Source organism: Herpailurus yagouaroundi, unplaced genomic scaffold (genome assembly GCF_014898765.1).
Source record: "Herpailurus yagouaroundi ecotype Mexico unplaced genomic scaffold, PumYag 29, whole genome shotgun sequence".
Lineage (NCBI taxonomy): Eukaryota > Metazoa > Chordata > Mammalia > Carnivora > Felidae > Herpailurus > Herpailurus yagouaroundi.
In genome coordinates this window covers 71,688,214-71,709,149 of record NW_024412377.1, presented here as the reverse complement: position 1 = coordinate 71,709,149, position 20,936 = coordinate 71,688,214, and positions in this window count along the sequence as shown.

Sequence of the window (20,936 nt, the reverse complement as noted above, 5' to 3'; positions counted from 1 at the left end):
GAAACAGAGATAAGCAATATACCTGATAAAGAATTCAAAGTAATGGTTATAAAGACACTGGACTTGAGAAAAGAGTGGAAAATCTCAGTGAGACATTCAGTAAAGAGATAGAAAATATAAAAAAAGAACCTATCAGAGGCAAACGCAATAACTGAAATTAAAAATACACTAGAGGGAATAAATAGTAGACTAGAGGAGGCAGAAGAAGGGATCAGGGAACTGGAAGACTGAGTAATGGAAAGCAACCAAGCTTAATGGCAAAAATAAAGAAAATAATGAAAAATGAGAATAGGTTAAGGAATTCAGGAACATCATCAAGTTAATAACATTTGCATTATAGGAATCCCAGAAGGAGAAGAGAGAAAAGGGAGCAGAAAATTTTATTGAAGAAACAATAGCTGAAAATTTCCCTAATCTGCGAAAGGAAACAGACATCCAGATCCAAGAGGCACAGAAAGCACCCTCCCCCCCAGAAATCAACCCAAGGAGGTCCACACCAAGGCAATAATAATAACCAAAGTGGCAAAACATAGTGATAAAGAGAGAATTTTAAAAGCAGCAAGAGAAAAGAAAATCGTGACATACAAGAGAAACCCCATAAAACTATCAGCTGATTTTTTAGCAGAAACTTTGTAGGCCAGAAGGGAATGACATGATGTCTCAAAGTGTTGAAAGAAAAAACCTGCAAGCAAGAATACTTTATCTGGCAAGGCTACAATTCACAACAAAGAGAGATGAAGAGTTTCCCAGACAAACAAAGTTAAAGAAGTTCATCACCCTAAGCTAGCCTTACTAGAAATGTTAAAGGGATTCTTTGAGCGGAAAGAAAAGGCCACAACCAATAGTAAGAAAATTAGGAAGGGAAAAAATTTCACAGGTATATCCAAACATAGTAAAAGTAGTAGATTAATCATTTATAAAAACCAGTACAGAGGCTAAAGCACAAAAGCAGTAAAATTAATTATATCTATAAAAATCAGTCAAGGGATTCACCAAATAAAAAGATGTAAAATATGACATCATATACATACAACATTGAAGGAGGGAGTAAAAATTTAGTACCTTTAGAATGGTTTCAAACTTAAGTGACCAACAACTTAATATAGACTGCAATATGCATAGGATTTTATATATAAACCTAATGGTAACCACAAATCAAAAACCTGTAATAGATATGCAAAAAAAACAAAAGCAAGGAATCTAAGCATATCACTAATAAAATACATCAAACTGGGGCGCCTGGGTGGCGCAGTCGGTTAAGCGTCCGACTTCAGCCAGGTCACGATCTCGCGGTCCGTGAGTTCGAGCCCCGCGTCAGGCTCTGGGCTGATGGCTCAGAGCCTGAAGCCTGTTTCTGATTCTGTGTCTCCCTCTCTCTCTGCCCCTCCCCTGTTCATGCTCTGTCTCTCTCTGTCCCAAAAATATATAAACGTTAAAAAAAAACAAATACATCAAACTGTTAAGAGATGAGGGTAAGGGGGAAAAAAAAGGAACAGAGGAAAGCTACAAAAACAACCATTAAATAAGTAACAAAATGGCAATATGTACCTACCCATCAAAAATTACTTTGAATGTAAAAGGACTAAATACTCCAATCAAAAGACATAGGGTGACTGAATGGATACAAAAGCAAGACCTATCTAAATGCTGCATACAAGACACTCATTGCAGGCCTAAAGACACATGTAGATTGAAAGTGAAGGGAAGGAGAAACATTTCTCATGTAAATGGAAGGAAAGAGAAAGCTGGGATAGCAATACTTTTATCAGACAAAATAGACTTTATTTATTTTTAAGTTCACTTATTTATATTTTGAGAGGGGCGCCTGGGTGGCGCAGTCGGTTAAGCGTCCGACCTCAGCCAGGTCACGATCTCACGGTCCGTGAGTTCGAGCCCCGCGTCGGGCTCTGGGCTGATGGCTCAGAGCCTGGAGCCTGTTTCCGATTCTGTGTCTCCCTCTCTCTCTGCCCCTCGCCCGTTCATGCTCTGTCTCTCTCTGTCCCAAAAATAAATAAACGTTGAAAAAAAAAATTTAAAAATATTTATATTTTGAGAGAGAGAGAAAGGGGGAGAAGTAGAGAAAGAGGGAGAGAACAAGTATTCCAGCAGGCTCTGCACTGTCTGTGCAGAGCCAATGCAGGGCTCCAACTCACGAATTGTGATATCATGATCTGAGCTGAAACCAAGAGCTAGACTCTCAACCAACTGAGGCACCCAGGCTCCCTGAAGACAAAATAGACTTTATTGTTTTATTTCTTATTTTTATTTTTTATTTTTGAGAGTGCACAAGGGGGGGGGGGGGGGAGCCGAGGGGGGGGGACAGAGGATCCAAAGTGGGCTCTGCACTGACAGCTGTGAGCCCAGTGTGAGGCTTGAACTCATGAACTGTGAGATCGTGACCTGAGTCGAAGTTGGATGCTCGACCAACTGAGCCACCCAGGTGCCCCCTTTTTTAAGTTTTTAAAAGGTTTTCAACATTTAAAACAAAGACTGTAACAAGAGACAAAGAAGGATACTGCATAATCATAAAAGAACACTTCAACAAAAAGATGTAACAATTGTAAATATTTATGCACCAAACATGGAACACCCAAATACATAAAGCACCTATTCACAGATATAAAGGGAGAAATTGATAGTAATATAATAATAGAGGACTTTAAACCTCATTAACAGCAAAACTTGTACTATTTGCAAATGACATAATACTATATATAGAAAACAGCAAAGACACCACCGAAAAGCTACTAGGACTGATAAATGAATTCAGTAAAGTCGCAGGATACAAAATTAATTCACAAAAATCTGTTGCATTTCTACACTAATAATGAAGTAGCAGAAACAGAAATTAAGAAAACAATCCCATTTATAACTGCACCAAAATAATAAAATACCTAGGAATAAACTTAACTAAGGAGGTGAAAAATCTATACTCTGAAACTATAAAACATTGATAAAAGAAATTGAAAATGGAACAAACAAATGGAAAGATATCTCATGCTCATGGTGGGAGAGAACCAATATTGCTAAAATGTCCATACTTTACAAAGCAATCTATAGCCTTAACGCAATCCATATAAAAATACCAACAGTATTTTTCACAGAAATATAACAAATAATACTAAAATTTGTGTGGAATCACCAAAGACCCCAAATAGCCAAAGAAGTCTTGAAAAAGAAGGACAAACCTGGCAATTGCACAATCCCAGACTTCAAGATATACTACAAGATTTTAGTAATCAAGACAAAATGGTACTGGCACAAAAATAGACATATAGATCAGTGGAACAGAATAGAGAGCCCAGAAACAAACCCATGATTATATGGTCAATTAATCTATGACAAAAGAGACAAGAATATATAATGGGAAAAAGACAGTCTCCTCAACAAATAGTATTGGGAAAACTGGACAGATACATGGAAAAGAATGAAACTGGACAACTCTCTTAAACTATACACAAAAATAAACTCAAAATGGACTAAAGACCTCAATCTGAGACTTGAAACAATAAAATTCCTAAAAGCAAACATAGGTGGTATCTCTTTGACATCAGCTGAAGAAACATTTTTCTAGATATATCTCCTTTGGCAAGAGAAACAAAAGCAAAATTTTAAAGTACTGGGACTACACAAAGTAAAAGAGCTTTTGCACAGTGAAAGAAACCATCAACAAAACAAAATGATAACCTGCTGAATGGGAGAAGATATTTGCCAATAATATATTTGATAAGGGGTTAATATCTAAAATATACAACAAACTGATACAACTCAACACCAAAAAGCAAATAATCCAGAAAAAATAGGCAGAGGGACTGAATAGAAATTTTTTCCAAAGAAGACATACAGATGGCCAAAAGACACATGAAAAGATGCTCAACAAAATGCAAATAAAAAATGCAAATCAAACCACCATGAGATAGCACCTCACACAGGTCAGAATGGCTAAAATAAAAAATGCAAGAAATAACAAATGTTGGCAAAGATGTGGAAAAAAGGAACTATCGTGCATTGGTGGTAATGCAAGTTAATACAGCCACTGTGGAAAACAGTGTGGAGGTTCCCCCCAAAATTAACAATAGAACTACCATATATCCAGTCATTTCACTACTTGGTATTTACCCAGAGAAAATGAAAACACTGATTCAAAAAGATATATGCACCCCTATGTTTACTGCTGCATTATTTACAATAGCCAAGATATGGAAGTAACCCAAGTGTCCATCAGTAGATGAATGGATAAATAAGATGTGATATATACATATATATGTACACACACACGCACACACACACACATATATACACACACACAATGGAATATTACTCATTCATAAAAAAGAATGAAGTCTTGCCATTTGTAACAACATGGATGGACCTTGAGGATGTAATGCTATAATAAGTCAGAGAAAGAAAAATACCATATGATTTCACTAATATGTGGAATTTAAGAAACAAGTGATGAGAAAAAGACAAAAAAAACCAAAAAACAAAAAACAGACTCTTAAATATAGAGAACAAACTGATCATTACCAGAGGAAAGGTGGGTGGAGAGATGGGTAAAAGAGGCAAAGAGGATTAAGAGTACACTTACCATGATGAGCACTGAACAATGTATACAATTGTTGAATCACTATACTGTACACCTGAAACTAATATATTACTGTATGTTAATCACATTTGAATAAAAATTAAAATTAAAAAAAGAGAAGACTTTAGTAACTGATTGCAAGAGATTGTGTGGAAAGAAGTCAAATGCAAGCATGAGCCTTCATGTCTCAGTGAGGGCAAAGCATTGATTTGGAGAGATGGGAATGGGAAACCGGGAACATGATAGGAAGTGTTCCAAGATAGTCATTAAAAGAGATATTTAACCAGATGATCAGGCTGTGAGGTTGAAGCTCTGAAAAAAAGATTTAAGTGCTAGGGAAGAAAATTTGGGGATTCACTTGTGAAAGGTGATAGTTGAAAACGTGAAGATGGATGAAAGCTGAAAGAAAGAGAAAGGAAACCAAGACAAGGCAAGGTCTTGGAGTTGGATGGCATTTGGGCACAGACAGCTAAAATCCAGAAAGTTATCTCATGAGGAAGAAGAGAATCTCCTCAGAGCATTATTCTTGAAGCTTCAGGGTAAAGTTGGGGTCAGTGAAACTAGAAGCATTAAGGAGGATAGAACAAGAATGGGCAACTCCCTATGACTGTTAGGAAACTAATATTAAAAACTGATTAGAGTAGGTTTCTTTTTTTTTTAAATATTTTATTTATTTTTGATAGAGACAGAGCACAAGTAGGGGAGGGGCAGAGAGAGAAGGAGACACAGAATCCAAAGCAGGCTCCAGGCTCTCAGCTGTCAGCATGGAGCCCAACATGGGGCTCAAACTCACAAATTGTGAGATCATGACCTGTGCCAAAGTCAGACGCCCAATAGACTGAGCCACCCAGGCGCCCCTAGAGTAGGTTTCTTGAATCTTTGTGAGAAGTGATTTAGTCATTTAGTGGGAGAACAAGCAAGGAGTTCAGGAAAAAATAGGTGGTGAAGAAAAGGAGACAGGGCTTGTAGACTCATTCTTTAAGAAATTTGGCACTAAAAGTATGGTAAGAAACATGACAATAACTTAGATGGTGCTGTAGAATAAAACAAAAGATAGTTTTCTCTTTCCATGTAACTTAGGAAAATATCTTTCCTGAGGGGCAGATAGATTGATACTTTAAAGGAAATAACCAGATTTCTATAAGATGTTGCCATTTATGGATAGTCATAGTGGAGGTTGTTTGTCTAGATCATGTGGCTTGGGTTCTTTCATGACTGAGTAAATGCCCATTTTTGTGGCTTTCTGAAAGAGACATTCACCACCACGGCATAGCCAGCAAATAACAATCAATTCTTTATTTTCTGTTACCATCATGGTCATCAAAGTTGACCACTCCTGCCCAGTGGAAGTCAGTTCTGCTGCAGAAAGAAAATGAGAAGTTGGACAGGAAATGTATGCTTCAGTCCCACACAGAGATCTAAAGGGCTGGATCTAGACTTGTGCTCTTTTCAGCATTTGGATTAGAAATAGGCAGAGATGGAATCTTGGAGAACAGCGCCTCTGGCATTATGACTCACTATTTGAGGATTTCATTAGGAGGGGAAGTAACATGTCCCTCAGTCAGTCATCAGGAAATCACGACTGCCTGCTTATTCCACCAAATCCTGCAGAATTTAGCTGGAGAGGGTAAGAGTCTGGGGGTGGAAACTTCGACACTGTAATGATTTCCTTACCTAAATCCAATCTTTTCTATTTCAAGTCACAAAAACACATATTTTTAGGTGGATTGATAGACATACACACATACAGGGTGTATATATATTATCTTTTCATAAACATTTACCTGTCAATGTCTGTAACTTAGGGTGCCTTTAAATAAAATCTCAACTGAATTAACCTAAAATAAAATGTTCTCTATACAAGTTCCCAAAAGAAGATGAACCCTAAGAAAGACTACTTAAATTCATTCCAGAGAAAATGGGGAATAAATGAGAATACCAGGTAGAGTTAGAGGGTTATTTTGATGAACTGATTTCTACATAATATAAAGGAAGATTAGAGCTCATAGGGTTCTGCATTTTAAAATAAATCACTGCATGGAAGCAGAGGAAATATTACTAAGAATTTTGTTCTGATGTCTGGTTAACACTTTCCTCCCTTTATAGAATTCAAAATTTTGGAAGGAAGGCACAATTTAGGCAGTCCTTTTACTCAGTCATCAAAAAAGGCATTGAGGGCCTCCCATGAGCCAGGCACAATGTTAGGCTCTAGGACAAGATGGTGAACAAAAAGAGACCTTTCTCACTCATGGACCTGGGAGGCCAGGGGAATGGGGGTGGGGGGGACAGTAAACAAATAATGGCACTGATGAATGTATAATTACAAACTGAGATAAGTGCTTTAAAAGAAAAGAGTGGAGTCCTGTAAAAAGCAAAGAACAAAGGAGCCCAGGTAGGGGTGCAGAAAGGGCTATTTGAGCTGAGATCTAAAGAATAAGGTTGAGTTAAAGCTAACTGAGAAAGCGGGGTGGGAGGGGGAGGGGAGCAGTGGAGACCCAGAGAAGAGCATACCGAAAGGAGGACCCCACCCCCAAGCTCAACCCCGACAGCGGCCTAGCCGAGCAGTTCCTAGTTAATGATTTGGTCTTTATTCTAAGAACAGTGGGAAGCCATTCAAGGGTTTTAAAGAGGTTGGTGACATGATCAGATCTGTGTTTTGAAAGGAGCACTCCGGCTGCAATGTTGAAAACAAATTGGAAAGACATTGTCTAAAAGCCATTGTTTCACTAAGTAAATGCTAAGGCCTGCAGCTGTCACAATCACTTACCTGTGGTCAGCTGACCCCACTAATATTTTTCTGCACCCCTGTGGACATTTGGAAGCTATTTTAGATGGAGGATTAGGAACTTCTTGATCCCAGATTATTACATGATTATGTCAACATTTGGAATAGAGACACAATGCCTTTCTGTCTGCTCAGAATTTTGACTGGCATAACTATCATAACTGTTCTTGTCTGTGATCATATAAACAGGCCTAACAAACATACTTCTGCATTTCACAGTCAGAGGCAATATCATATCACCCTCTCTTCCTTCCACCTCTGTCATTGCATTGCTCCCCATCTTTCTAGTTTCCCTTCTGCACTTGGACTCTCCATGTGTCAAGGACTCCTGTCAGACTCATCCTGTCCCTGACTTCTCTGGTTTCTCATCACACCTAGACACCACGGTCAGTTATTTCAACAGGGTGCCTGGCTGGGCAGGGCAGGGAGAGGAATGGCAAGAGTAGGGCTGAGCTTGGACACCAGGCAGCATCCAGTCATCCTGACTGGTTTGTAACTTTGCCTTAGAAAGGTCTGATTACAAAGGCCCACTTTCTAAATTTCAACTAAGAGGGACTAAAACCATGCATGAGCAATTGCCCTCATTGGAACGCTGAGTCACCTCCAGGCTACTTTAGGAGCTGTCCTGGAGCCCCAGGCAGTCTCAGCTAAAGTATGTGAAGGGAAGCAGAGCCAGAGAGCCAAGGGGGTCCTGATGACCCCCAACCCACCTTTCACCATACCTGCTGCAAAATGTTGCTGTAGAGCTGATGCACTGAGAGTTCCTCCAGAACTTCCCTCCGCCAGGTGTAAAACTCTTCAGCATTCTAGTCAAGTGTCCATCACTTAGTGTGAGTAACATGGCTTTAATTGTTATGGCTTCCTTACATGGAACCCAAGCAGACTCCTGTCTTAACTTCCACTAACTTAAGTGAATTGGGGCCTCTGCCACCACACGGAAGTCTAATACTTCCTTGACAAGATGGCCCGTTAATACTTGAAGTGACTCATTATGCCTCCTCAATCTTTTCTAAATTAAAGCTCCCTATCTCCTTGCATTGGTGTTTCTCTGGTGAGGTTTCCAGCGCCCTGTTGTCCTGGCTGTGCTTCACCGGATTTGCTAAGCGTTTAAGAAATACCATTCTTAAGACATGTGTAATTGGCTGATTAAACAAGCTTGCCTCAATTAAGTTTATTCGTGTGTCTGTTCTTCCCAAACCAGTTCTTTTCCATCAGTGTGCAAAATCTGAAACAGAAACCACAGGTTTTCTACTTCGGGAAATAATATTAGTCCCTTTTGGCATTAAAAATCTAATAACTCTGTAACTCGAGTCCAATCTACTCCAGTCTAGTCAAAATTCCAAATATATGTCCAGAAGAGATTATGCTGTGCTCCTGCTCAGATCTGACCCAGTCTTTGAAACCTGGAGTTGGGGGACAGAATATGGTTGTCTCCTTTATTATCTTATTGTCCTTCCCCCTTCCTACTAGCTGCTGTTTCTCACCACTCCAGGGTTGTGCTGGGGGAGAAAAGACTATGGAAAACTGGCTGGTGCAGTTATATCTGTTGATGGCTTCTAGTCATAATGGACATGCAAAGCTTATTCTTTCTCTTATGTGGTGCTTTCACATGATCCTCTTGAGATGCCTTGCTGGCGACATCTAAATCAGTGCTTCTCAAAAGTGTGATCCACAAATGATGAACTTATTATCACCTGGGAACGTGTTAAAAATAACATTTTGGAGCCACTCCATCCTAAGGAATCAGAATTTCTAGAAGTATGGCCCAGGAATCTGTTTTAATAAGCCCTCCGGGTGAGTCTAATGCAAGCTAAAGTTTGAGAAGCACTGATCTAAAAGTGGTTCCTCTCTTCTGGCTGGTCGCTTAAAACCAGGTTATGCCCTAGGTTTCTGGGCACATTGTACCTCCAGGTCTGTGTTTTCCTGCTGAGCTGAGCCCACAAATAAACACCAGGACACTACATTTTCCCTATAGCTAGCAGCAATAGAGTTCCTTCCCAACATTATCTCCTCACTGCCATACTCCTCATAGGTGCCTGCCCCTAAACTGTCCATTTCAGACTCATGGGGAGATGAGGGTGTGAGTATTTCTGTGTGCTAAGCTTCAGGAGATACGTGCCCAGTTCTCTTGAAGCCTCCCTTTCTTGGTTTAAGGAGCAGATTATGTTTCCCTCTTTCATCTTCTGTCGAATGGGTGACAGGGCAATGCTGACCAAACTGGACTTATGGTCTCTTAGTATGTCCTACAGAAGTGAACTTGGTACCTCATCTATTATTCATGGTCTTTGAGGACTATTTCAAAAATCCAAGACAATAGATGAGTGATATTGAATATCATTTGAATATGGCAAACAAAACTCAATCCAATAGGGTGGTTGTGCTTTGTTCTGCCTGCTACTTTTAGTAATGCAGTCCAAGTTCATGTTGGCTACACCACATCAGTAATATATAAGGGATATATGTCAATTCCCTGAAATCATTTAACTTAAACTTCTGTTAAATCACGTCTCCCCAGATATATTCTTAGTTAGGTCTTTGGGCCAGTTTTAAAATAGATTTATACTTCTCTTTTACATTTACCATGGCTATGTGCCCTGTCTTCTTGTATTCATATATTGCTGAGCTCATGGAACTTTTTAGACATTGACTTGTCTGAGAGTCAGGCTATCTGTCCATCTATGCTATACACTTTCAGGTGAAGTAATCACTGTTGCTGTTGATCAGAATTAAGAAGGGATTACTAATTCCTTTGCCAATTCCTCTATATCAGAGAGATGAAATTACCATCAAAGCAAATGAAGAATTATCAGATGTTTTGCTGTCATTGCATTAAATAGCCTACAAATGCTCATTATGCATATGTGCTATTCACCCTTCCTGGCTGGGCACTCACTGCTGCTTGGCAATTGATTTCTTAACTGTTCTTTATTGCTTTTCCATGGAGCTTACAGCAAATCTTCTTTATCGCTTAAAATCTAGGCACCATTTATTCCTATCACCCCCACAGGTGACTCCCCATACATTTAACTAAAAGTATTAATGTAAGACAATATGAGCTCCTTCAACTTCTCCCTTGTTGACCTCAAAATCTCTCCATAATTTGATTCTTTTACTCCCTTTTTGTTGTCATCTCAGAAGGAAGTCCCTCTTAGGCTTGTCAAGACCATGCCTTAATCTTTGTCACATTTTTTATTGGCTTTGGGAATTACATTTATTTTGAATCTTTAATGTGTTTCTACTATCTCCCTGATATTACCCCATAAAGTTTAAGTCTCATGTTCTACAAAACTAACAAGAAAACATTCCTTGACCTTCAAGTTGCCATCATGTTGCTTTCCTTTGCTTCATTTCTGTTGACCAATCTGTATTCATTTTTCTCCATTCTCCAGATAACTTTCCACTCAAAGTTAGTCAATGATCTTCTAATCATCAAATCCAAAGGTCTTTTCTTATTTTTCATTTTCTTGGACCCTTAGCCTTTTCATGTTACACTTTATATTCCTGACTCTCTCCTGGGCACATGATAAGTTCTCAATACATATCAGTCCTGTTATAATAGCATCAATTTCAAAACTGTTCCCCCTACTGACAATCTCTCTATCCATCATGTGTTCCACTGCCACAATTATTTTCCTAAAGGAAACTCAACTTTGCTTAAATATCTTAAATAATCTAGTCCCAAATCCATTTCCAGCCTTATTGCTTGTTTCTTGATGTACCAACCAAAGTGGGTGACACAAAATGAAGCCGTTTCCTCTTTTGCAAACAAAATACTTTCATTTTGCTTATGCTGTTTTTTCTTTATTTTTTTTTAAAAAATTTTTAATGTTTATTTTTGAGAGAGAGACAGAGACAGAGTATGAGTGGGAGAGGGGCAGAGAGAGAGAGAGGGAGACACAGAATCGAAACAGGCTACAGGCTCTGAGCAGTCAGCACAGAGCCCGATGCGGGGCTCAAACCAACAAACCCCGAGATCGTGACCTGAGCCGAAGTCAGACGCTTAACCAACTGAGCCATCCAGGCACCCCACTTATGCTGTTTTTTTCACCTTGAACTTCTCTTCCTTACAAGATCTTTATGTCATAGTACTACTTATTCTTTAAGATCCATCACAAATGCTACCTCTGTGAAGCCTTGCCTGGTTCCTTTAAATGGTAACTTCTTTTCCTCTAAATTTCTATAGCTTATTGGCAACCCTCATATTATAAATTCAGATGCACAAATGTGAATAATTATTAAATTTAGAGAGCATAACACTTTTCCAAAACGACTACATCTTTCCTACATAGGGAAAACAATATAAACTACTCTACCTTTCTTGTCTTGCATTAGTTTAGACAAAACACCATCTGAGAACTGGGAAAACCATAATTTTCTTTAACGTTTTGCCTGTAATTTGTAAAACAACAGAAACTATTCCTGTGGACATGTTTAAAATTTTTCCCAGATGCCATAATTTTAGAACTGTATGGCAATGTCTTCATGACACCCACTGAACATCCAGATGCTGAAAGAGTCTGGAGGACCGGAACAAAAATGATTAGCAATTTTGGAAATAGGCTCTATGTGGAAGTAATTTATAAATGAAGGAGGAGGAGGAGGAGGACAAAGAGAACGAGGAGGGCAAATTATTTGACTCAGAAAAGAAAAGGTAGGGGCAGGAAATGTTAGCAATTAGTTTGTGAGTGTCTGAAAAAACTATTATATGAGTGACAGTGAGCAGCTGTTTCATGTTCCTACTCAGAGGAGAACAAATGCTTTGGGCTATTGCAAAGAGACATTAGGAAGAGTCTCCAGACTCTAAAGTTGGGAGAATTGTGGGGTATGATAGCATGTGGTCAAAGAAAGGAAGAAGAGACATCTTTCCGCACTGGGGTCAGGGTGGTACCATGGCTGGAAGAAAAGATACTGGAGATAAGGCTCATTTAGGGTTTTTATTTCAATGAGGCCATACATATGGAGAAAGAAGTGATTCTATCTCACAGTATATTAAAAATTTAGGAATATAATCTATCCTCTAGAAAGGAAGAAAGGTTCTCAGAATATGGCATTGTGGGTGAGTGCACAGTCTTCAGAATGATATTCTGGTTATTTCTCCTAGGTCACATACTTCCTAGCTTTGTGACCCTGGAGAAGTTACTCAGCTGCTCTAAGAAGCAGTTTTCTCATCCGCAAAGTGGAGATAACAGTTGTGCCTCCTTCACAGAGATGTGAGCAGTAATGAGATGATGTTCAATAAGTGTTACTGTTTGTTGTTTTGTTAGATATGTAGAACCTTTTAGATACTATATTAGGCATATTCCCAATCATTTCCTTTACAGAGCTATCATCCAAGCCCTATATAAGATAGGACGATATGATGACTTTTCACCAGAGTTCTGTTCTTTAATTAAAAATGAAAGCCCTAGGTATCAAAGACCAGCCTGCTGAGTTTCCGTACCTTTCCCAACCATGAGACATTTCCCTGATGTCTGCAGCACGTCTTTGACGTCTGGGACAGAAGACCAATTTGCCTCCACCCCCACGTGGCTCCACCTGTCACCATTATTATGTGATCTTTATAAAATTAAACTGAGGATGTACCAACTTTTCTTCATTATGCTTTCAACCAAAGCCATTAAGCTTACAAATATGGTGTCTGTTTAAAAAAATGAATGGATATAGGAAAAAATTCCTGTTTTTAATTTCAAATCTTCAAAACAGTATTTATACCAACGAATGTATTCATGTTCAATTTGAGCTATAAATGTATTTCTCACCATCTGATTAATTTGTAATAGGGGGTCTATTTGTAGCCAGTGGTTAATAAACAAAGTATATTTTCCTCTAGGTCATTGTTTCTTTCTTCCTCTACCATACATCTTCAGAAAAAGGCATTTTCTCAAGGATCCCAGTGTGTGAATCCTTTAACTCTTCTCTGTTTATATCAAGTGAAGAGATCATCATTCTGATTTTGGCAGCACTTATTGTATATCAATATAGACACCTGGTAAGATTTCAATTCCCCACTTGAGAGTCAGTTAGAAAGCACAGAATGCTACCTGTGTGGCTTTATTAGAGTTTGTATGTACGTGTATGTATGTGTTTGTGTGTCTGTGTGTGTGTGTGTGTGTGTGCATATATATTTCTTTTTTTAAGGAAAATTTAGATTCTCAGGAGCAAGGATAATGAAGCATATGTTCCACTCTCAGCAAAACAAAGAGTTCAGTACGAAGTGTTATGTGTAGCTTAATACAAAAATATATTAATGACTATCTCTACACTAATTGTGAAATTAAAAAATCCAAATCATAGGGTTGAATTTATATGGCTGAGTCAGAAAGAGTCATCATAATTGGAATTTCAGCAACATGTTTGGGTGATAGAAATCAGTGGGGCATGACAAGCTTTACTTTGAGTTATACATAAAGATAGCTTAGTACTGGAATGAGACATACATGATGTATAAAGGAATCCTTTGACACTATGAAAATAGTTTACCACTGTGAAGAGAAGAGGGGAAGGTTAAATTACTTTGGCTATAAAACCCCTTGTAATGCAAAACCAACTGAACCGACTTTGTTTCCCAGATGTCTTCAGCACTGGATAATTACAGAAGTTGGAGGAGTATCTGAAGATTTCAGGGTATGCCTTATACAGAAACAGCAACCATAATGATAAAAGTTTTAAAATATGCTAGGATGGACAAAGGAAGTACCATTGTATAGATTTAGTAAAGATGCCAAAAATGTCAGCCTTTGGAGTAAGAAGAATTTGAGTTTGAGCCCTAGCACCACCACTAACAATCTGTTGGACCTTGAGAAAGTCCTTCACCTCAGTGAGCTTTAGTTTCCTTGCCTTTGAAGTGAGCACAATAACAAGGTCGACTATATGCGGTTGATGTGAAGTTTAAATGAGACCTGAACTAAGCCCTTAGCATAGGGTTGGGGCACAGAGGAAGGGCTCAATAAATGTCAGCTGTGATGCTGGTAATGATAAGGGTGAAAATGATGAAAAAGAAGAGAAGGAAGAGAGTGAAGAAGATCAGCTAGACTCAAATCTATAATCCTTTTAAAAGAGATCCCTGAGAAACAATTGTCTGGTGATGAAATGGGAAAATCTTTTTTTTCCAAGGGTAAAATAAAGTATAGCACAGGATTTAGGTGCATTCCTTTCCCTGTCCTTGTAGAAAAATATTCATTGTAAAATTGAAATGGAGACATATGCATTTTGTCAGAATGGAAAGAGGAATTTTTTCCCTAGAATTAAGAACAAACCTTAAATATAGTATTTTAAAACTTCTGTCCCTTGGCTAAAGCCCAATATAGCTAAGAGTTTATTAAAGAAGGCAGTTTCTTTACTCTCTCTAGTCTGTAGGGACAGTGGAGATGGAGTGTGGCACATCAAAAGTTAAGGCTCAGTGAGCAGGCTTTCTTGAAATTGACAAGCTGATCCTAAAATTTATATGGAAATGCAAAAGACTTTGAATATTCGGAACAGTCTTGAAAAAGAAGAACAAAGTTGGAGGACTTACAATATTCTGGGAAGCTACAGCAATCAAGACAATGTGATACTGGCATAAAGACTAGCAGAGCAATGGAACAGAATAGAGAGCACAGTGATAGACTCCCACTTAGGCGGGAATTTGGTTTTTGACAAGATGCCAAAGTAATCCAATAGGAAAAGGCAATTCTCATCAATAAATTGTACAATAAATAAAAGGAAATAAATATCAATAAATTGGATAACCATATGGAAAAAGGGTGAACATGACCCCTACCTCACATTATACACATAAATTAATTCAAGATGGATAATAGACTTAAACATAAAAGCTAACATCATAAACTTTTAAGAGAAAATGTTTCAAAGATAGGAAAATATCATGCTTTGGGGGCAGGTTAATTTTTTTTTAAGATAGGACAAAAAAAAAACAACACTAACCATGAAAGAAAAAAAATTAATTCAACTTCCTCAAATGGAAAATTCTCTCATCAGAGGACACTGCTAAGAAAATGTATAGGCACACTGAAGACTGAGAGAAAATATTTGCAAAACATATATCTGGCAAAAGACTGGTATTCAGCATGTAAAGAACTTCTACTACTATAACTTAATAAGAAAGGGGGAAAAAGATGTGAAGACACTTTGCAAAAGAAGATATAGGAATAGCCAAAACTACATGAAAAAAATGCTTAATGTCATTAGTCATTAGAGAAATGCAATTAAAATTGCAATGAAATACCATTACACACCCACAAGGAATGCTAAAGTTAAAAAGACAGACAACATCAAAAGTTGACAAAGATGTAGACTAATTAGAACTCTTATAAGGTATTGGTAGGAGCAACAAATGATAGAACCTGGAGTAGGTATGAGCTACTTTATGTCTATAGAAATTCCACTCCTAGGCATTTAATAAAAGAAATTAAAGCATGTGATCACAAAGGTATATATATGATAATGTTCATGGATTTATTCATAATAGCTAAAAACTGGAAACAGTTCATCAACAGGATAATGTAGAAATAAACTCTGCTCTATTCATACAATGGAATACTACTCAGCAATTAAAAGAGGGAAAACTATATTGGTTATGTACAGCAATCAATTTTGAATGCATCAAAAACAAGGCTGAGGGAAAGAAGCCTTATACAAAGATTCCACTTTCAGAAGTTTTAGAAAAGGCAAACTAATATATGGTGGAAAATGTCAGAAAACTCAGGGGGTAACAGTGTACTGGGAAGGGGGATGTGGTAACTTTCTTCAGTGTTGCTAATGTTCTATATTGGGATAGGGTTTGTGTTAAACAAATATAGACATTTGTCAAAACTCGGAGAATGTTTACTTAAGATTTGTGCAGGGGCGCCTGGGTGGCGCAGTCGGTTAAGCGTCTGACTTCAACCAGGTCAGGATCTCACGGTCCGTGAGTTCGAGCCCCGCGTCGGGCTCTGGGCTGATGGCTCAGAGCCTGGAGCCTGTTTCCGATTCTGTGTCTCCCTCTCTCTCTGCCCCTCGCCCGTTCATGCTCTGTCTCTCTCTGTCCCAAAAGTAAAAATAAACGTTGAAAAAAAAAATTAAAAAAAAAAAAAAAAGATTTGTGCGTTTCATCATATGTAAATTTTACCTCAAATAATGAAACAGCTAATGACATGCATGCTGAAATGTTTGGGAAGAAGTATACTGATGCTTGAACTGTCTTTGAAATTCTTCTAAAAGTAAGATGGATTGATAGATGCATTGAGGGATGGATAGATGGACTGTTGTGTGATAAAGTAGGTATAGTAAAATATTAATGGTGTAATCTAGGTAGAGGGTATGTGAGTATTCACTGTAAAATTCTTTCAACTTTTCTATATGTTTGAAAATTTTCATAATAGAGTGTTGGGCAAAAGTTTAAGGCTGAATGGGTTGCCAAGACCCAGCTGAGTGAGTTTTGTCCTTCTCCTGTTGAATATAGAATATGGAGCCATGAAGGTTTTAAGCAGGGCAGTGCTAAAATCAGATTTACATTTTAGAATGACCTCTCTGCCTGAAGTGAACAGGGTAAATTGTAGGCATAGAGGTAGGAACTAATTTCAGCCTAGGAGACCAGTTAGGACACTATTCCAGTATTTTTGTGAGAGATTTAACAGGATATGTCCATCGACAGATGAATGGATGAAGATGTGAGATATAGATACAGATATAGATATATAGATATAGATAGATAGATAGATAGATAGATAGATAGATAGATATATCTCACATCTTTATGTATAATGTATATACATAATGGAGTGTTACTCAGCAATCAAAAAGAATGAAATCTTGCCATTTGCCACAATGTAGATGGAACTGGAGGGTATTATGCTAAGCAAAATTAGTGAGTCAGAGAAAGACAAATATCATACGACTTCACTCAAATGTGGAATTTAAGATACAAAATCGATGAGCATAAGGGAAGGGAAGCAAAAATAATATAACAACAGGGAGGGGACAAAACATAAGAGACTCTTAAATATACAGAACAAACTAAGGGTTGTTGGAGGGGTTGTGGGTGGTGGGGATGGGCTAAATGGGTAAGGGGCATTAAGGAAGACACTTGTTGGGATGAGCACTGGGTATTATACATAGGGGATGAATCACTGGAATCTACTCCTAAAATCATTATTGCACTATGTGCTAACTTGGATGTAAATTAAAAATAAATAAATAAATTTAATTAAAAAAAACAGGATAAGGTCTATAAAATGACAGTAGGTGACAATAAGATATTGGGGGAGAGGGCAAGGAAGGAGACTAAGATGGCTCCCAGATTTCTGGCATTGTTCACAGAGTGAATGGCAGTGACAACCTCTGAGAGAAAATAGAGATGAAGCAAATGAGGGGTTGGTGCAGGGGGTGAGAAAAGATGTTTCACACCACATAAATATGTTGACTTTGAGGTTCACTGTTGTTCTCTGAGGTGAAGATGTTAACGTGGCATTAGTATGGGTCTAGAACTCAGAGAATAGGTGAAAGTTAGAGATATGGATTTTATTTTATTTTTTATTTAAAAAACTTTTTTTTAACATTTATTCATTTTTGAGAGACAGAGAGAACAGAGCATGATGGGGGGGAGGAGCAGAGAGAGAGAGGGAGACAGTATGCAAAGCAGGCTCCAGGCTCTGAGTTGTCAGCACAGAGCCCAACGCGGGGCTTGAACTTACTGATCACGAGATCATGACCTGAGCTGAAGTCAGACACTCAACTGACTGAGCCACCCAGGTGCCCCTAGAGATATGGGTTTTAAACTCATCAACTAAATTATGGTGTTGAAGCCATGCCAATGAAAGACTGTCCAGGGAGAGAACAAAGGAGAGAGCCCTACGGTTACTGACACTTTAGGGGTTAGCTGAGGAAGAGGATCAAGAAAATGAGGCCAAGGAGGAAAAATGTAGAGCAATATCTATAGTTCTCAAAAGTAGTAATGACAAAATTCATATAGAGGCAGTACAAATAACTCTATTATATAGATTTTGGGAAAGGAAGGAGAGAAGTCAGGAAAATTTTCAAACAGGAAATGTCATTTGAACAGGACTTTAAAGGGTAAATAGGAGTTGTCAATGCCAACAAGGGAGATAAAAGAAAGGCAGAAGGAACAACATGATAGGCTAGAAGCTTCAAAGACTATTTGGGGAATTTCAGGCCATGTCTTTTTAACTTCCACTTGGGGACTGAAATATGGTATTTTCACCAAATATGAGACTATTCACCAAATATGAATATAGTTATGGGGTTTGGGATGATCAGCTTCTATACTTCTCCCTGATTTAAACCACTAGTTTTCAACTAGGGTGCATTGGAATCTGCTGGATTGCTTGTTAAAACACAGATTGCTGGGTCCTATTCCCTGAGTAACTGATATAGTATGTGTGGGTAAACCCAATAATTTGAATTTTTTAGTAAGACCTCAGGTGATGTCAACACTGCTGGCCCAGGATCACGCTCAGATCCACTGAGGATTCCAGGGAAGAAGACGTGCCACACAATCCCCAGCATCACCTCACAGTGTGTCTTTCTTATCAAAAGGGACTAGTTATACAGGGAGAAAGGATAGTTCCATTGCATAGTCCTCGCATCCTTCTCAGGAGTTTTTTGTTTTGTTGTGTTTGCTTTTGTTTGTTGTAGAAAGATCTTTCTTTAAAAAATTTTTTTTTTAATGTTTATTTATTTTTTGAGAAAGAGAGCGAGCAGGGGAGAGGCAGAGAGAGAGGGAGACACAGAATCTGAAGCAGGCTCCAGGCTCTGAGTTGTCAGCACAGAGCCCTATGTGGGGCCTGAACTCACGAACCACGAGATCATGACCTGAGCTGAAGCTGGATGCTCAACAGACTGAGCCACCAGGTGCCCCATGAGATCTTTCTTATCTAAACTTTAATTTATAGGAATTTGGGGAATTTTTGAGGCTGAGATCCCTTCAACAAAATGACTCATACTCATAGTAAGGCCTAGGCCCTTCTCTGTCCACACAGCCTGAGATCTAAGAGAAAATGACTGCCATGCATTTCTCCCCATCCTTGGCTGCTCCATGGAACTGATGGCTGGATGAGATTACCAGAGTAAACCTATCTGATAACAATATTTTTTGGGTGTTTTGTACATTTTAAAGTACATTGACATCAATTCATCATTTTATCTTCCTGATAAGCCAGCACTGTTATTACTGGTAGATTAAAAAAAAAAAAAGCAAGCACAAAAAGATGATGGTTGTCAAAATCTCTACAATGGTTCCTGGTCTAGTGGTGACCCCAGTGACACCACAAGCCTTTCCTAGAAACTGGTGACAGTTTTTGTTAATTTCAAAGTTTATCTCTTCCACAGGTCTGCAACACATCCACAGCATGATCTAATGCAAATATTCTAAAGTTAATCAGGAATTGTCTGTGGTAGGAGGACAATGGCAAAGAATTGATGGATTTCAGCTACATGCCACTTGTGGGCTGGAGAAGTAGTGCAGGGCACCACAGGATTTCAGAACAACTGTAAAGAGTTTATTCTCTGCAATCTCTATTTCCACTTGTAGCAAACAGCATCATGACTACTTCTACATTCTAAATGGAAATATTTTCCGTTTTGCCTTAGCAAAAGTACTAAAGCTCACTCCCAAAACTGCTTCTGCAATTTTAATATCTTTAAAACTGTCTGTAGATGATAAATACATTACCATAAACTAATAAAAGTCAGCTTGAGAAAGAGTGAGTATTTCGCATCATGGTAAGGTCAAGGGACGCTCATTCAGTCTTTTATTCAACACTTATGAGTACTCCATATGTCGGGCACTGTCTAGGCACTGCAAATATTTAGATTCATATTAATAAACTACAGTCCCCGCCTTCAAGGAATTTATAGTATAGTCACATTGGTTAAACAAAAAATACAAAAGATTAAGAGCCACTGTGCAAAATGAACCTAAGGGAAGCCTTTCAATAGTGAATGAGAGTCTACAATTCTACACCTTTTGGCGTGGTCAGTAGCAGCAGCCCTATGGGCAAATTTAGTACAGAGAAGAAACCAAAGCAAAACACACATATAAAATACACTCAGCAGCCTAGAATCAGCCTTGAGGTTGTATAAACATGTTGAGTTAAAGGCACTGAAGGTCACTATACTTTTGAAACGTAAAGTGTAAAGTCAAGAAAGAGCAATCCCTGTGTGATAAAGTAGAGAAATGATTTCTTCAGAAAAAAAAAACACAAAAATTCTTTAAAATAAAATATAATGTAAAAGATAAAAACCTACCTGGCTCTAATTATAGTCATTGTGGTATTATACATATGTTAAGTTCAGATGCGATGGGGTAGATAAACAGCACAAAAGATAGATTGTTGAGAACCTTTTTGAAAACTACATATTATAGTTTAGAAGCTGGATGAAAAATTCTGTTGCTAAAGATAAATTTCACAAAGAATATGATACAAAGCGAGAATTCAAGAGATGAAGTTTCAGCAAAAGAAGTTTAAAGTAAAACAAAAATGTCCCCTGTATTCATTTTTTGTGAAATGTTCATGGAGAATAAAGTCTTCCAGGAAGTCATTACGTAGCACTTAAGACATGTGAGTGTTT